A 17,697-nucleotide genomic window follows, 5' to 3' on the forward strand; every position below is an offset into this window, starting at 1 on the left:
CGGGAGTTAGTGTTCCATTCCAAGATCCAAATGGGTCCCGTCTTCCAAAAGGTTAACCCAGTGTGCCGTCAGCGAGATATACCTTCCCTACCCAGAAGCACTTGTCCACATGTCAGTGGTTAGGTGGACATTCCCAGTATCAGCATTGTTGAGGGCACGAGTAATGTTGTCGGACACGTGCTTGTGTAACGTGGGGACGGCACACTGGGAGAAATAGTGGTGGATGGTGACCGATTACTTTGGGATGATTGCAATCAGGTTGCGGAAAGCTTCCATTTCCACGAGCCTAAAAGGCAACATTTCAAGCACAAGCAGATGAGAAATGTGTAAATTTAGTAGTGTCGTTGGCAGCCTATTCCTGCTTGTGTTCCAAGGACTGGAGTATGGACAACTCAACGCTGCGCTAGGACAAGGACGTGGACGTGCTTGATGATGGTGCTAGTTGAGTGTGTGCAATGACAGGTGCAGGGCAGAAGGAATCTTCACAGGCACCATGGACAGGGGATTGGCTTGCATGCACAACAGCAGAAGGAGCAGTACTGTCACGTGCAGACACTATTCCTGGTCCCTGGGGTTCGGCCCACAAAGTCAGGTGCTTTGCTGCCATGTACTTGAATATGCTTATTGTGGTCAGGCTGGTAGTTTTGCTACCCATGATGATGTGGGAATGGCAGATGGTGCAAATGGCCTGTTTGGGGTTATTGGCACAGACTTTAATAAAGCGACCATACTCGGGAAGACCTAACACTTGTACTGGCAACTTCCGTCGTGTTGGTGTTACGGGGAACAGTTGCCTGTCTTCTGTCTGTGGCCAGCACAATGCTTCTTCCTGCCTGTTAGGGTGCTATGCCTCCCTCCCCCTGTGTGCTACTGTCCTCGCTCTGCATGTCCTCCTGCCATGTTGGGTAAGTTGCTAGATCATCAACTACCTCCTCTTCCACTTCCATACCCTGGTCCTCCTCCTGACTTTTGGGCAATTGTGTCTTATCGTCGTCCACCTCTGGTGACATGTTCCCACTGTCGCCTTCATGTGAATGTCGCTGCTCAAATATTTGGGCATCACTACATGCGATCTCATCTTCCCCCGGTTCAGGTGCACTGGGAGAAAGGCCCGAATCTCTAAATGGAAAAGTGAACAGCTCTTTGGAGTGTCCAAGTGTTGGATCAGTTGTCTCAGGGCACTCGGCATTGTGGGAGGATGGAGGATCAAGCTGAGGAATAACAGTCCACACACGGCTACTCCGATTTGACCGTGTGGAAGACAGGGAGGTGATGGTAGTGATGGCATAGCGACTGGAAGCATTATCCGCTAACCAACCAACAACCATTTGACACTGCACTGGGTACAGTAGTGGTGTGCTGATACTGTCCCCTAGTAATTGTGACGGGAAGATCGAGCGAGAAGATGTGGGTGTTTGTTGTGGCCCAATTTCAGCTTGCCCACATCCTCGGCCTCCCCCTCTGCATGCACCCTCACCATTACGTCCACTTCCCCGTCACTTGGCACGTGCCTTTCCCATTTTAGATGGACTACAATATTTTGCACGTTCACTACAAATGCCTGACTTTGGCGCAAACTTACATGTGATCCGTGTGCGGGAAAACCACAGTTTAACCCCTTTGCCCCCAAGGGTGGTTTGCATGTTAATGACCAGGCCAATTTTTACAATTTTGACCACTGTCAATTTATGAGGTAATAACTCTGGAACGCTTCCATGGATCCTGGTGATTCTGACATTGAAAATGGTAAAATTTAATTGATATGACTTGTGTTTATTTGTTAAAAAAAAATGAAATTTGGTGAAAAATTTGAAAATTTTGCAATTTTCCAACTTTGAAGTTTCACGCCCTTAAATCACAGAGATTTGTCACTCAAAATACTTAACAACTAACATTTCCCACAAGTCTACTTTACATCATGACAATTTTGGAAACATTTTATTTTGTTAGGAAGTTAAAAGGGTTAAAAGTAAAACAGCGATTTCTTATTTTTACAAAACCATTTTTTTTAGAAGTCACTTTGAGGGGTCTATATGAGAGAAAATACTCAAAATTGACACCATTCTAAAAACTGCACCCCTGAAGTTGCTCAAAACCACATTCATGAAGTTTACTAACCCTTCAGGTGCTTCACAGGAATTTTTGGAAGGTTTAAAAAAAATGAACATTTAAAACACTAGAACTACCGGAGGGGTTATTTTGACCCTTTTGCTATTTCTTTTTCCTATAATTTCTAAAATTTTAACAAATGAGTTCTGACTTTTTGTGACTTTTATTTATTCATGGTAGTGTATATTTTAGGACACAAAAATGAATTGTAACTTTTTCAGGGGCCCGGATTTTACAATTCATACCTATAAGTACTGAAGGGGTCAATTTGACCCCATACATAAAAGTAGTAGTAGGCAAGTCACCTAATATTACAGAGTACTGAAAATCACAGTGCTTCTCCCTAGTTGTAGAGTGTAATTGTATCTTTGCATATCAGGGATGATTCAGCATTTTGTTTTGTCTAAACTTGTCTGAACATGTTTGATCCATGTCTCTTGTAGCGATTTCTGTCTGCACTTCAGTAGCAAACATTACAGTTGAAGCTACAACTCTGCATGTTTGTACAGTGTCGTTTTATTACTTCTGCGATCTTACAAGTCCCTTTTTGCGACGTATATTTGAAGCATGAGTAAGCAGAGGGGTCTGACAAGTGATGAAATTTTGAAATGTCTTCAGAATTTATCTGAAAATGAGTCAGAAGAAGTAGCCCATCATCCACAATATCTGAGCCACAAACAAAAGGACAAGAAATCCGCAAGCATCGAAAATGTGGAGTTGGTAGATGCAACGAAAACAAAACAACTAAAACTTGCGCAAGCTGTAACAAACCAGTTTGTGGAAAATGCACTGGGAAAGTGGAAGAAAGTACTGTTTGTGTTAACTGTTGGACACCGCTTGCTATGACCATGTAAAAGGAAAATGCGTGCTGTACTTGAACTTAACACTGTTCCTACTAAGTTAAAAAAAATGTTCTTTAATTTGTTGGCAACAAAAAAGTTATTTTTACTCTAGAGTCAGTACTTTTGAATGGGGGTCAAAATGACCCCTAATGGTAGTTATAGGTATTATGAAACATGCGGTAGTTCTAGTGTTAACTTTTTTTCACAAAAAATGTAATTCAGATCCAATTTGTTTCATTTTCAATGAAAATATTGGACTCTAAAAGTTGTTGCACAATTTGTCTTGCGTACGTTGATACCCCATATATGCAGGTAATCTACTGTTTGGGCGCATGGCAGAGCTGGGAAGGGATGAAGTGCCGTTTGACTGTTCAATGCAAAAATGTCTCGAATTGAGATCGGACACCATGTCGCGTTTGGAGAGCCCCTGATGTGCCTAAACAGTGGAAACTCCCTTTAAGTGACACCATTTAGGAAACTATATCCCCCCAATGAACTTATCTAGATGTGTGGTGAGCACTTTGAACCCCCAAGTGCTTCACAGAAGTTTATAACGTACAGCCGTAAAAATAAAAAATCATATTTTCTTACCAAATTGATATTTTTGCCCTCAATTTTTATTTTCCCAAGGGTAACAGGAGAAAAAGTTGATGTCCAATTTGTCCTGAGTATACTGATGCCCCATATGTGGGGGGACCACTGTTTGGGCACACGGCAGAGCTCGGAAGGGAAGGAGCGCCGTTTGACTTTTTCAGACCAAAATTGTCTGGAATTAAGATCGGATGCCATGTCGCATTTGAAGATCCCCTGGTGTGCCTAAACTGTAGAAACCCCCCAATTCTAACTCAAACCCTAACCCCAAAACATCCTAACCCTAATCCCAGCCCTAATCTTAACCCTAACCACAAACCTAACCCTAACACACCCTTAACCCTAATCCCAACCCTAACCCTAACCCCAACTCTAGCCCTAACTCGAACCCTAGCCCTAACTTTAGCCCCAACCCTAACTTTAGCCCCAATCCCAACCCTAACCCTAACTTTAGCCCCAAACCTAACCCTAATTTTAGCCCCAATCCAAACCCTAACGTTAGCCCCAAATTTAACTCTAACTTTAGCCCAACTCACTTGAGCCCAAATCTAAACCTAATGGGAAAATTGAAATAAATACTTTTTTATTTTAATATTTTTCCCTAATTAAGGGAAAGGGAACTATTTTTTTGTTTACTTTGATCACTGTGATAGGGTCTATCACAGAGATCAAATTGAATCAAAAGGAAAAAATCTCCAAATGTTGCTGGATGCAAGCCAGCAGATCTCGGCGGGCTCACTATGCATGCGCCCGCCATTTTCTCTTGTAAGAAGACGGCAGCCCTTTGGACTTCAGGGTGGCCTGCAGGGACAGCGGGGGTACCAGGGGGGTGATTGGGGACCGAGGGATTTGTTGTATTAAATTGCAGGGACTCCTGCTGAAGTCACTGAGGCTGCAAGGAGTCCCCGTAATTTCATACAACGAATTAACCCCTTAAATTAACCCCTACAAGTCCAAAATTTTACCCACAAACCCACATCTAATTAATAGTGATAGACATAACAAAAAAAAACATGAAATGAAATGGTTAACTATATGTAAACCATGTGTCATTTCATGTCGGGCAGGAGAATAATTATACAAAAGCCGGCAAATGTTTCTGCGGCTATTCTGCTATGATGAACTGTATGAATTTGTAATATATATATTAATGTGTCTCTGTGACGTGTATAAAAAAAAAAAATATATATATATATATATACTGTATATATATATATATATATATATATATATATATATACACACATGTCTAGATCTATTCATTCTTTATTTAACCGGTCTCTGTGATTTTACTGTATTGGAAGAATTGACGGCTTTTGCTAAAGGACACCGGGTGCGATTTTATAGCAAATCACACATCTAGTCCGTTTTTAGTCCCATTTTTTCTCGCCCCCATAGACTTGTATTGTCGAATCTGATCCGAAAATCGGTGACAATCGCAGTACGCTGCGATTGTCTCGGTCCGAGGATCGGATCCGATCAAAAATCGCATGATGGGAGCTGCCCCATAGAGTAACATTGGGACGAATGCAATGCAATTTTTTTATCGCATTGCATTCGTCCGATTTAATTGCCAGTGTGACCCCGGCCTAATAATGGCAATTGCATTTCCGGGGTCGGTAAAAAACTACTCGAATCATGTTCTCTGGAGTCTCAGCTACCCTCGCAAATTGGGGGATGCTACAACCTTAAATCTTAGCACCGTTAAAAAGTGTCGCTGTGGTTTAAGTACCCTTAACTGCCACCGTTAAAAGGAGTATCGCAGGACGTTAAGGGGTTAAATGTAACTCTCAACAATCTCCCCTTCTAACGCCGATCATCGTCAAAGCAGGAGAGAATGAGGAGAGCTGTGTTCAGCACCCGGCGCCAGGGATCAGCGCTTACTGCAACGCTTCTCCCCTGGCGCCCGTCCGTGTGGTACTGTGAGAATCAGCTGACACCTGGCCATGATCGGCCATGCTCCCCCCGGGAGCGCAGCCGATAGCTTATGACGTATTATCCCACCCATGGGCAGTAAGTCCCAGGGCACATGGACGGGATAGTACATCCACTGTCAGAAAGGGGTTAAACTATCTGGCTTGTAGGTAACACCTTTTTTTTTAAGCAAACTGGTGTTAATAATTAGACTAAAACACAGCAAAAGCAGGTTCAATGGAGCATAAAAAATGCCCCAATTTTTAGTCCACAGATAGGTGAGGCATGTGATGGAGATATCACACTTTAAATTACCCGGCCTGTAAATTTTTTTAAACAGCAAAAGATTGTGAATAACTAGGCTAAGACACAGCAAAAAAACTTCAATGGATCACAAAAAATGCCCTAATTTTTAGCCCACAAATAGTTGAGGCATGTGGCGGAGATACTACACTTTCAAATATTTGGCCTTTATTTTTTTTTAAAACAGCAAACTTGTGTCACTAAGTAGGCTAAGACACAGCAAAAACAGTTCAATTGAGCCCAAAAAATGCCCCAATTTTTAGCCCACTTTTTTGCCCACAGATAGGTGAGGCGTGTGATGGACATACCAGACTTTAAATTATATGGCCTATATTTTATTTAATTACAGCAAAATTGTGTCAATAAGTAGGTTAAGACACAGTAACAAAAATTAAATGGAGGGCTGAAATGGCACTATTTTGAGCGCAATGTTATACAATGATACATGTTGCCTGCGACGCAGATAAAATAAAATATTAAATTAAATATTAAATTATCTGGCCTATTTTTTGTTTTTTTTGGCAGAAAAATAGTGTCACTAACTAGACAAACAAACAACAAAAAAATTCAATGGAGGCCTGAAATGCTACAATTTTGAGCATAATGTTAGGCGATCCGTGTGGCGGACAATACACAGTCTAAAATGTCTGCCCTGTAGGTAAATATTTTTTTTTAACCAAACTGATGTCAAGAACTTGTATAAGACACTCCAAAAAAATTTTTCAGTACCACAAAAATGGCAGAGTTTTATGCGCACTCAGATGTGATCGGTGTGACGGTCAAACCCCTGTTTTATATATCTGGATTTTCACGCTGTATGATGGATGTATTCTGCAGTGCCAACAAGCAAATTGAGAAAAATAATGTGTGCTCTGGATTGCTTTAAATAGAATAATCAGGTTTAAGATGAAAAAACAAATTATTCCTTGCCACTGATACCTGGGGCTATGTATGTACGGTCAATATCTCTAACAAGCAGCAGACAGTAATGGAATGCACTCTCTTGCTCTATGCAATAAAGTATTCCAATGAAAAGATTATCCAGCTCAACAATGAAGTGAAAAAACAATTCTTTATTCACTCAGATTTAGCAAAAATAGAGGATAAAATGCTGCATAATAAGACAAGAAGTTGCGTTATCAACGCATTTTAGGTTTCAGAGCAACCTTAGTCATGACAATGCTGTGCACAATGGGCATTTTATAGGAAACTTATTTTCAGGTGGGTTTTGGGTGGAATCTGCCTGAAAAAGATGTTGCATGCATATTATTCTGCGTTTGGAGTAGCACGTAATGGTTCAGGTTAGGATACTGTTGACTGGTCACAAGTGTGAATCCATACTAAGACGGTATTTCCCTTTAAGACCTTGAAAAGTTTTTAATAAATTCCTAGGAGACTTCCAAATGTTGCACATTTATTATTATTATTTATTTACCAGTTGTCACAGGGTCCTTCTCCGATACCACACAATTAACAGAGCGAGGGAAGGGTGAACAATCCCAAGACCTTTATTACAGGCAAAATTAGAAGGTCCATAAACAATCCACCACACTGTGGATACAATAGTCCAGAACAAGAATGTAGTCCAGTAACAGGATAAAATGTCTAGGGAGACGAGATTCCAAAACTCTAGCACCAGAGGATAAAAATGGGTCCTTCTCTCTAAAGTGCAGTCTTTACATGATCCTCTCCAAACAGGAACTGACTTGATCAGCTCCTGTTCTCCCCACCCCCTTCCTTGTGTCCAGGGGTAGTCAAACAGGTTGGGGCGGTTTCCAGGCCTCCCAGAGGAGAACAAAGGAGCCATGGGGATTAATGCACTGCAGGGGGGCATCAAGAGACAGACACAGTCAGGCTGTAGACCCACAGGGCATCAAGAAAGACACTATGAAAACAAGTGAAATTGAAATATACACAAAATGACATCCACATAGCATATCATACATCACACATACTAAGACTTTATTTCCCTTTAAGTCCTTGAAAAGTTTTTAATAAATTCCTAGGAGACTTCCAATTGTTGCACATTTATTATTATTATTATTATTATTTATTTATATAGCGCCATTAATTCCATGGTGCTGTACATGAGAACAAACAAAGTTATAGATATCGTTAACAGTAAACAAATTTACAATGACAGACTGGTACAGAGGGGAGAGGACCCTGTCCTTGTGGACTTACATTCTATGCGATAGTGGGAAAGAGAAAGAAGTTCGGGGGGTGCAGCAGCTCTGGAGGTGATGAGGTGGCAGCTCAGGCGGTGGTGAGGTGGCAGAATGGTTATTGCAGGCTGTAAGCTTTCCTGAAAAGATGGGTTTTCAGGTTGCATTTGAAGGATCCGAGATTGGTGGATAATCGGACGTGCTGAGGTTTGGAATTCCAGAGGATAGGGAATATTCGGAAGAAATATTGGAGGCGGTTGTGTGAGGAACAAATAAGTGTGGAGGAGAGTAGGAGGTCTTGGGAGAATCGAAGATTACGTGAGGGAAGATATTGGGAGATTAGTTCAGAGATATAGGGAAGGGATAGGTTGTGGATGGCTTTGTAGGTCAGTGTTAAGCCCCCGTTACATACTGCGATATCGCTTGCAATATCGCTGTAAAGTCACCGATTTTGTGACGTTGCAGCGATATTGCTAGCGATATCACTGCATGTGATACTTACCTCCGACCGGCTCCCCCGCTGGTTATCGCTGATCGCGCGAGAAGCTCCTGGACCATTCCTCATCGGTCACTTCCTGCGGCGCTTCCTGTGGCGCCGACAAACGACGCGTGGAGCCAGGCTGCAGGATGCAGGATCTCCACGTCTGACAGGTAAGTAGCGATCCCCATCCCCAGCGATGTCGCTGGTGAGATCTGCCTGTGTGGCAGCTCACTAGCGACCACCTAGCGATGTACCAGCGATCCTGACCGCGTCATATCGCTGGTCGGGATCGCTGGTGCATAGCTAGGTGTAACGGTACCCTTAGTAGTTTGAACTGGAGTCGTTGGTGAATTGGGAGCCAGTGGAGGTATTTGCAGAGGGGAGAAACAGGGGAGTAACGACGAGAGAGCTGGATTAGTCAGGCAGCAGAGTTGAGGACTGACTGGAGCGGTGCAAGAGAGTTAGCAGGGAGGCCACAGAGGAGAGTGTTGCAGTAGTCAAGGCAGGAGATAATGAGGGCATGTACAAGAGTTTTAGTAGATTGAGGGCTGAGGAAGGGACGGATTCTGGAAATATTTTGAGTTGGAGGCGACAGGAGGTGGCAAGAATTTGGACGTGTGATTTGAAGGACAGGGCAGAGTCGAGAGTTACTCCGAGGCAGTGGATTTCAGGTGCGGGAGAGGACGTGATGCCATTTACCATAATAGATAGATCGGGTAGGGAAGATACATGAGAAGGAGGAAAGATAATGAGTTCAGTTTTGTCTACATTGAGTTTTAGGAAGCGAGAGGTGAAAAAGGAGGATATGGCTTATAGACACTCCGGGATTCTGGACAACAGAGAGGCAACATCTGGGCCAGAGAGGTAGATCTGAGTGTCGTCTGCATACAGGTGGTACTGGAAGCTGTGGGACTTTGAGTTGTCCTAGACCAAGAGTATAGATGGAAAAAAGTAGGGGTCCCAGGAAAGAGCCTTGGGGGACTCCTACAGAGAGAGGGTGGGATGAGGAGGTAGTGTGGGAGTGGGAAACGCTGAATGTGCAGTCAGAAAGGTATGAGGCAATCCAGGACAGGGTAAGGTATTTGATGCCAAAGGAAGAAAGAATCTGTAGCAGTAGACAGTGGTCGACTGTGTCGAATACAGAGGACAGGTCGAGAAGGAGTAGGATGGAGAACTGTCTGTTAGCTTTGGCTGTAAGTCATTAGTAATTTTGGTCTGGGCAGTTTCAGTGGAGTGGTGGGGTGGAAGCCAGATTGGAGGATGTCAAGGAGGAAGTTAGATGAGAGGTGGGAGGAAAGTTGAGCATGGACATGCTGTTCAAGTAGTTTGGAAGCAAACGGGATCAGTGATATGGGGCAATAGCTGGGCATAGCAGTTGAGACAAGGTTTGATTTTTTGAGGATGGGTGTTATGGTGGCATGTTTGAAGGCAGAGGGGAAGGTAACAGAAGATAGGGATAGGTTGAAGAGATGGGTTAGGGCTGGAACGATCATGTTAGTGAGGAGGGTGAAGATGAGGTCTAATGTATTTCCATCTGTGTGGGTGGCTGTGGAGGACCGCTGAGTGAGCCCAAAGGATGAGGTAAGTGACAAGAGTTTGGAGGCTGCTGGCTGGTGGGTGTCAATGGGGATGTTGAAGTCACCCATGATGATGGTGGGGATGTCAGCAGAGAGAAAGTGCAGGAGTCAGGTGGAGAATTGATCAATGAAGGCAGAGGCTGAGCCCTGTGCTCGGTATATGACAGCCATTTGGAGATTAGAGGGAGAGTAGATACGGACAGAGTGAACCTCGAAAGAAGAGAGGATAAGGGAGGGTGGGGGTCGGATAGGGTTGAAGGAGCAGTGTTTAGAAAGGAGAAACCCACTGCTCCACAATGTCTGTTGCCAGGGTGAGGAGAGTGGGTAAAGTGGAGGCCGCCATAACTCAGTGCGGCTGGGAGGCTGTGTCAGGTGGTGTCAGTCAGGTCTCAGTGAGGGCCAGGAAGGAAAGGTTGCGGGAGGTAAAGAGGTCGTGGATCACGTGGAGCTTGTTGCAGACGGAGCGAGCATCCCAAAGTGCTCCAGAGACAGGGTGCGGGAGGGTGGGGGTCAGTGGCACAGGTTTTAGGTGTGAGGGATTGTGGCAGTTTCTTTTAGTGTGAGAAAGATAGGGGATGGGATGTATGTAGCGGGGGGGCCAGGATTGGGGGATATGTCACCAGCAGTGAGAAGAAGCAGGGAAAGGGTGGGTGAAGGAGAGTGATCGTCTTGTATTGTATTTTAGTCGGAGAGGTCTGAGGTTAAGGAGTATGTCTGCAGATGAAGCGAGTTGGGGGTAAGAGAGAGGGAGAGATAGTTATTTGGTTCAAGGGTGCAGGGGTTTGGGGATAGCGAAGGAGAGTGAAGATTAGTGGAGCAAAAATGGTGAGGGCAAATGTAAGCATGGTAAAAGAGCAAAGATAGAACAGAAACGCAAGTAAAATTAGAAAGCAGTGGTAATTAGAGTTGAGCGAAACGGGTCAGTCATATTCATAAGTCGCCGACTTTCGCTGAAGTCGGGTTTCATGAAACGAAACCTGACCATAGCGTGACGTCGTCCACGAGGTGGGTGACCAGAGCGCCAAAGTCGCGTTTCAAATGATGCTTCCAGCGCCCTTTTTCAGCCAATGATGGAGGGCGCACACTGTGGGCAACGCGATGACATGGGCATCGGTCACCACCATCTTTGAGAAGGGCATGCAAGTGATTGGCTTGCTTTGTGTGGTGTCACAGGGGCTATAAAAGTTCACACCGACCGCCATCTTACTTCTGCCGATATTAGCATTAGGGAGAGGTTGCAGCTGCTGATTGTGAATAAGGGAGAGCGTTAGGCAGGGAAGAAGACAAAAAAAAAACTGCTTCTGCTGTTAGCGATTTCCACTGTACAACACAACAGTTTGTGTGCAGTGACAGGGGAGGCTATATTTTTGTGCATCAGCTCTGTTGGTTATTAGGCTGCCCTATAAGGCTCCTGATAGCTGCATTGCTGTTCGCACACTGCTGTGCAAACTGCTTTTTTAAAAGCAAAAATACTTTTCTTCCTCTTTTCTGCACAGTTACCAAGCGTTCATTTTTCCACACTTTTGTGTGCAGTAGTCCTGCTTATTAGCCTGCCTGCTGCCATACTTGGACAGAGAGCATCATTGTCAGCCTCTTAAAATCTCTAGGGAGCTTCCAATTCTCCCCAATATTATATACACACACATTGTACTTTGTCATACACCAGCCAATTTCAGCCTGTTAAATTGAGGTGTAATCTATAGTGGGCCTGAGATAATAGTTCAGCCTCCTAAAATCTCTAGGGAGCTTCCAATTCTCCCCAATACTATATACACACCTTGTACTTTGTCATACACCAGCCAATTTCAGCCTGTTAAATTGAGGTGTAATCTATAATGGGCCTGAGATAATAGTTCAGCCTCCTAAAATCTCTAGGGAGATTCAAATTCTCCACAATACTATATACACCTGGTACCTTGTTTTACAGTACCATATTGTTATTTTGGGTACATTTTTCCAAAAATGAGGAAGTCTGGTGGAAGAGGCCGTGGAAGTGGGAGGGGGTTGCCAGCTGGTCCTGATGGTGGTGAGGGTGGTGGTGCATCTGCTTATATTGGCAAAAGCACAATAGCACCTAAGGCAGGAGGTGTTGAGCCTGCATCATCGTCTGGCTCCACAAGGCCTCGAAGGCTCCCTTTTCTGGGAGTAGATAAACCGCTTTTAAAGCCGGAGCTTCAGGAACCAGTTTTGGCTTTCATTGCTGACACAGCCTCCAGCTCTATCGCCTCCTCTTCTGAAGTTTCAAAAAACAAAAGCACTGAGTCGTCAGTGGAGGCTCCTGGTCAGGAACAACACCTTTCCTTGTGTCCTTCACCCCTACCAAAAGTGAAGGATGTGGCAGGCCACACTACAGATTATTCCATGGAGCACTTTTCACATACCATGCCTGGGTTATCAAGTCAAATCGTAGATTCCCCAGTCCAAGATGAATCTGACATGGAGTGCACTGATGCACAGCCACTGCTAGATTTTTCTGCTGGTACATTCACTGAGAGCACTACAGTGGCACTTTTTTGAACAAAATCCTAATGATCAGGCAAAGGTAATCTGTAAGAAGTGTGCAAAGACGTTTAGCCAAGGGAAAAATATGAGAAATTTGAAAACCAGTTGCATGCTTAGACATTTAACCACCATGCACTTGCATGCGTGGACGGACTACTAAACCTCACGTACCACATGTGCACCTGCTCCGAATGAAGGTAGTCAGCAATGCTATATCGCTTCCCCCACTGTAAGCCCACCGGTTAGCACACCACCAGCAGCAAATGTTGAGGTGTCGTCACAAGGCCAAATCAGTCAGGGAATCACAATGTTATTGCTACGAAAGACTGAATCTAGGCCGTCAGCAAGATCACCAACACCATCAACATCACCAACCCTCTCTCAGTCCGCCATGTCCACCGCTAGTTCCACCATATGCAGCTCTCAAGTCCAGCTCACCCTACCAGAGACTCTGAGTAGGACAAGAAAGTACTCATCCTCTCATCCGCGTACACAGTGTTTGAACGCCCACATTGCCAAACTAATCTCGTTAGAGATGATGCCCTACCGGTTGGTTGAAAGCAAAGCTTTCCGCGAGCTCATGGCCTACGCAGTACCACGCTATGACCTACCCAGTCGGCACTTCTTTTCTCGAAAAGTCATCCCAGCCCTCCACCTGCATGTGAAAGACAACATTGTCCATGCACTCAAGCAATCAGTGAGAGGAAAGGTGCACCTCACAACAGATGCATGGTCCAGTAGGCATGGCCTGGGCCATTACGTGTCCATCACTGCGCACTGGGTTAATGTGGTGGATGCAGGGTCCACAGGGGACAGCGGCGGTGGGACAGGGCTACCTAGGCCACGGTATAGGAAACAGTTGGCTGTAGGCTTTCGACCCTCCTCCTCCATAAGTGAAAGCTCGTCCACAGAGCGCAGTCGCACGTCCACTTCATCCACAGCTGGCTGTGTTGCACACGAGGTGTCCCACTATCGAACAGTTAGTGGTAAGTGTCAGCAGGCTGTGTTGAAGATGATGAGTTTGGGCGACAACAGACACACCGCGGAGGTACTGGCCGACTACTTGCAGTGACAAACTGAGTCATGCCTGGGCAGTCTACATCTTGAGGCAGGCAAGGTAGTTAGTGATAACGGAAGGAATTTTGTGGCAGCCATAGCCCTTTCAAAACTCAGACTCATACCTTGCCTGGCTCACACCTTGAACCTGGTGGTGCAGTGCTTCCTCAATAATTATCCTGAGTTAACAGCCCTGCTCCATAAGGTGCACTCCAGTCGTATGCTGAAGCTGCAGTGATTGCTCCACCTTCCCATGCACCGCCTAATTATCGACGTTGCAACAAGGTGGAACTCCACCCTGCACATGGTTCAGAGGCTGTGCGAACAAAGGCAGGCTGTAATGCATTTGTGGGAGAATACACGGGCAGGCAGTTTGAGGGCAGACATGGAGTTGTCTGGTGTGCAGTTGTCGAAGCTGAAAGACCTCTGTAAAGTCCTTCAGTGTTTTGAGGAATGCACACGGCTGGTAAGCGCAGACGACGCCATCATAAGCATGAGCATCCCACTTATGCGTCTGCTCATGCAAACTTTGATGCACATTAAGGAGCAGGCGTCTGCAGCCAAGGAGGAAGAGGAGGAGGGATGCCTTGATGACAGTAAGCCTTTGTCTGCTCAGGGAACTCTCCTGGGCAAGGTGGAGGAAGAGGAGGAGGATGGGGATGATAATTTAGGGGAGGAGAAACCTCAGGGGCAAGAGAAAATGTTGGTGTGGCAAGGTCAGGTACAGGGTTTATGTGTGGCTGGAGGGATGTTAATTTGCCAGAAAGTGCTCCTCCACCCAGCACTCGCAGTGCACTATTCACACCTGGAACATTGGCCCACATGTGTGATTATTAGTGTTGAGCATTCCGATACTGCAAATATCGGGTATCGGCCGATATTCGCTGTATCGGAATTCCGATACCGAGTACCGATATTTTTTCAATATCGGATATCGGAATCGGAAGTTCCCATAATGCAAAGAGCCACTGCTGTGGCTCTGATTGGCTGCCGAAATGACGTCATCATGATGCACTGTCAGTTCGGGCCTTCCGTGGGGGGGGTCTATGCGGACTGCCCGGGGTTCTGTACCGGCCTGCCGGGGGTCTGTGCCGACTGCCCGGGGGTCTGTACCGGCCATCCGGGGGGCTGTGCCGGCCTGGCGGTGGTCTGTGCCGACAGCCCGGGGGTCTGTGCCGACTGCCCGGGGGTCTGTGCGGACTGCCGTGGGTCTGTACCGGCCTGCCGGGGGGCTGTACCGACTGCCGAGGGTCTGTACCGGCCTGCCGGGGGGCTGTGCCGACTGTCCAGGGGTCTGTGCAGGATCGTCCGATGGGACTACAAGTCCCATCGGGCGATGCCTGCTACCATGACAGTGATTGACACATTAGCCAATGATGGGACAGTAGTAGTCCCATCATCCGGCTAATGTGTTGAATGTACAAAAAAAAAAAAATACATACTACATACATGCTACATACATACTACAAACATACTACATGCTACATACATACTACATACATATTACATGCTACATACATACTACATGCATGCTACATACATGCAACATATATACTACATACATACTACATGCTACATACATACTACATACATACTACATGCTACATACATACTACATACATGCTACATACATGCAACATATATACTACATACATACTACATGATACATACATACTACATGATACATACATGCTACATACATACTACATACATGCTACATACATGCAACATACATACATACTGCATATATACCACATGCATGCAACATGCATACTACATATATACCACATATATACTACATGCATGCAACATGCATACTGCATATATACCGGGGGGCTGTGCCGACTGTCCGAGGGTCTGTACCGGCCTGCCGGGGGTCTGTACCGGCCTGCCGGGGGGCTGTGCCGGCCTGCCGGTGGTCTGTACCGACTGTCTGGGGGTCTGAGCGGACTGCCGGGGGTCTGTGCTGGCCTGCCGGGGATCTGTGCCGGCCTGCCGGGGGGCTGTGCCGACTGTCCGGGGGTCTGTGCCGACTGCCCGGGGGTCTGTGCCGACTGCCGGGGGTCTGTACCGGCCTACCGGGGGGCTGTGCTGGCCTGCCGGGGGGCTGTGCCGATTGTCCGGGGGTCTGTGCAGGCTGCGGGGGTGAATGAAGGTAGTCAGCAATGCTATATCGCTTCCCCCACTGTAAGCCCACCGGTTAGCACACCACCAGCAGCAAATGTTGAGGTGTCGTCACAAGGCCAAATCAGTCAGGGAATCACAATGTTATTGCTACGAAAGACTGAATCTAGGCCGTCAGCAAGATCGGGCGATGCCTGCTACCATGACGGTGATTGACACATTAGCCAATGATGGGACAGTAGTAGTCCCATCATCCGGCCTATGTGTTGAATGTAAGAAAAAAAAATACATACTACATACATACTACATACATGCTACATGCATGCAACATACATACATACTGCATATATACCACATGCATGCAACATGCATACTACATATATACCACATATTTACTACATGCATGCAACATGCATACTACATATATACCACATATACCGGGGGGCTGTGCCGACTGTCCGGGGGTCTGTGCCGACTGCCCGGGGGTCTATACCGGCCTGCCGGGGGGCTGTGCCGGCCTGCCGGTGGTCTGTACCGACTGTCCGGGGGTCTGTGCAGGCTGCGGGGGTCTGTACCGGCCTGCCAGGGGGCTGTGCCGGCCTGCCGGTGGTCTGTGCCGACTGCCCGGGGGTTTGTGCCGACTGCCCGGGGGTTTGTGCCGACTGCCCGGGGGTCTGTGCTGACTGCCGTGGGTCTGTACCGGCCTGCCGGGGGGCTGTGCTGGCCTGCTGGTGGTCTGTACCGACTGTCCGGGGGTCTGAGCGGACTGCCGGGTGTCTGTACCGGCCTGCCGGGGGGTTGTGCTGGCCTGCCCGGGGGCTGTGCCGACTGCCCGGGGGTCTGTACCGGCCTTCCGGGGGGCTGTGCTGGCCTACCGGTGGTCTGTGCCGACTGCCCGGGGGTTTGTGCCGACTGCCCGGGGGTCTGTGCGGACTACCGTGGGTCTGTACCGGCCTGCCCAATGATGGGACGGTAGTAGTCCCATCATCCGGCCTATGTGTTGAATGTAAAAAAAAAAAAAATACATACTACATACATACTACATGCTACATACATACTACATACATGCTACATGCTACATACATGCTACATACATGCAACATACAATAGCAACGGTATAACGTTGCATCCTGCATGTCACAAATTGACACACAGGTGCAGCAGAAACCAGACCATCAAGGATCAATCGCTATAACTTATAATGTGAGGAATGTGGAAACCACAGAAAAAGATGCGACCATAGATCCATAATATTAAAGTATTAAACGACTTTATTAGATAATGGACAAAAAAGGACAACTGGAGGACATGTGCAAATAGCGACCACAGTGCAAATAGTGCAAAAGTGCAAAACGAGCAGTCCAGCCACAGTCAAACCCAGTTATAAAATAAACCGTTACTCATATTCAAAATTTCAAAGAATAAAGAGGTATATAGCACGCCTAAAAGGACTTAACAATGATTAGGGGGTATGAAAAATAGGCTGTCCTATGTATTGGACTGACTGCGCATGTTAATTCCATATACAACAATAACTATAATAGGAGAAATAGTGCCCATATCCATTACCCATATGTGCTCAATAAATCAAATAATCAGATCCCACTCAAATACTGCCACAAAGCAGAAACAACTGTATTACTAGAGCACACATATGGGAAATAGAAGGGAGATTCCCAGCACTGTCAAACATGCACACAACCTACCCTGAAAGGGTTACTTCCCCGAAATAGCATTACCTCACTGAAAGGTTCAGGATGACCGGGCGGACTGCTCGTCTCCCCGACGTGTGTTTCGGAGCTCTAGGGCTCCTTCCTCCGCCACTGTAAAGAGAAAAAAAAAAGTCCCTAGTCTCATTTTATGGCATTGCTGTGTGAAAAATTTCCCATGCAGCTTTTGCCATAAAGTGAGACTAGGGACTTTTTTTTTTTTTTACACTGGCGGAGGAATACAGGGCGGAAGGATACCTACCTCCCGACACTGGTTTCCTGGGCCCCGTAGAGAACGGTAGCATCAGCTGATGCTGCAGTTCT

General features: G+C 46.2%; 1 protein-coding gene across 2 annotated transcripts in view; it reads left to right on the top strand.

The window, feature by feature from the left end:
• The window catches only part of LOC141098571 (cytochrome P450 2C23-like), a 211,295-nt gene that overhangs the window by 47,312 nt on the left and 146,286 nt on the right, over positions 1-17,697 (top strand). The window lies entirely within an intron of this gene.

The sequence above is a fragment of the Dendrobates tinctorius genome, unplaced genomic scaffold, assembly GCF_039654945.1.
Source record: "Dendrobates tinctorius isolate UK_male_01 unplaced genomic scaffold, ASM3965494v1 ptg000093l, whole genome shotgun sequence".
Classification (NCBI taxonomy): Eukaryota; Metazoa; Chordata; class Amphibia; order Anura; family Dendrobatidae; genus Dendrobates; species Dendrobates tinctorius.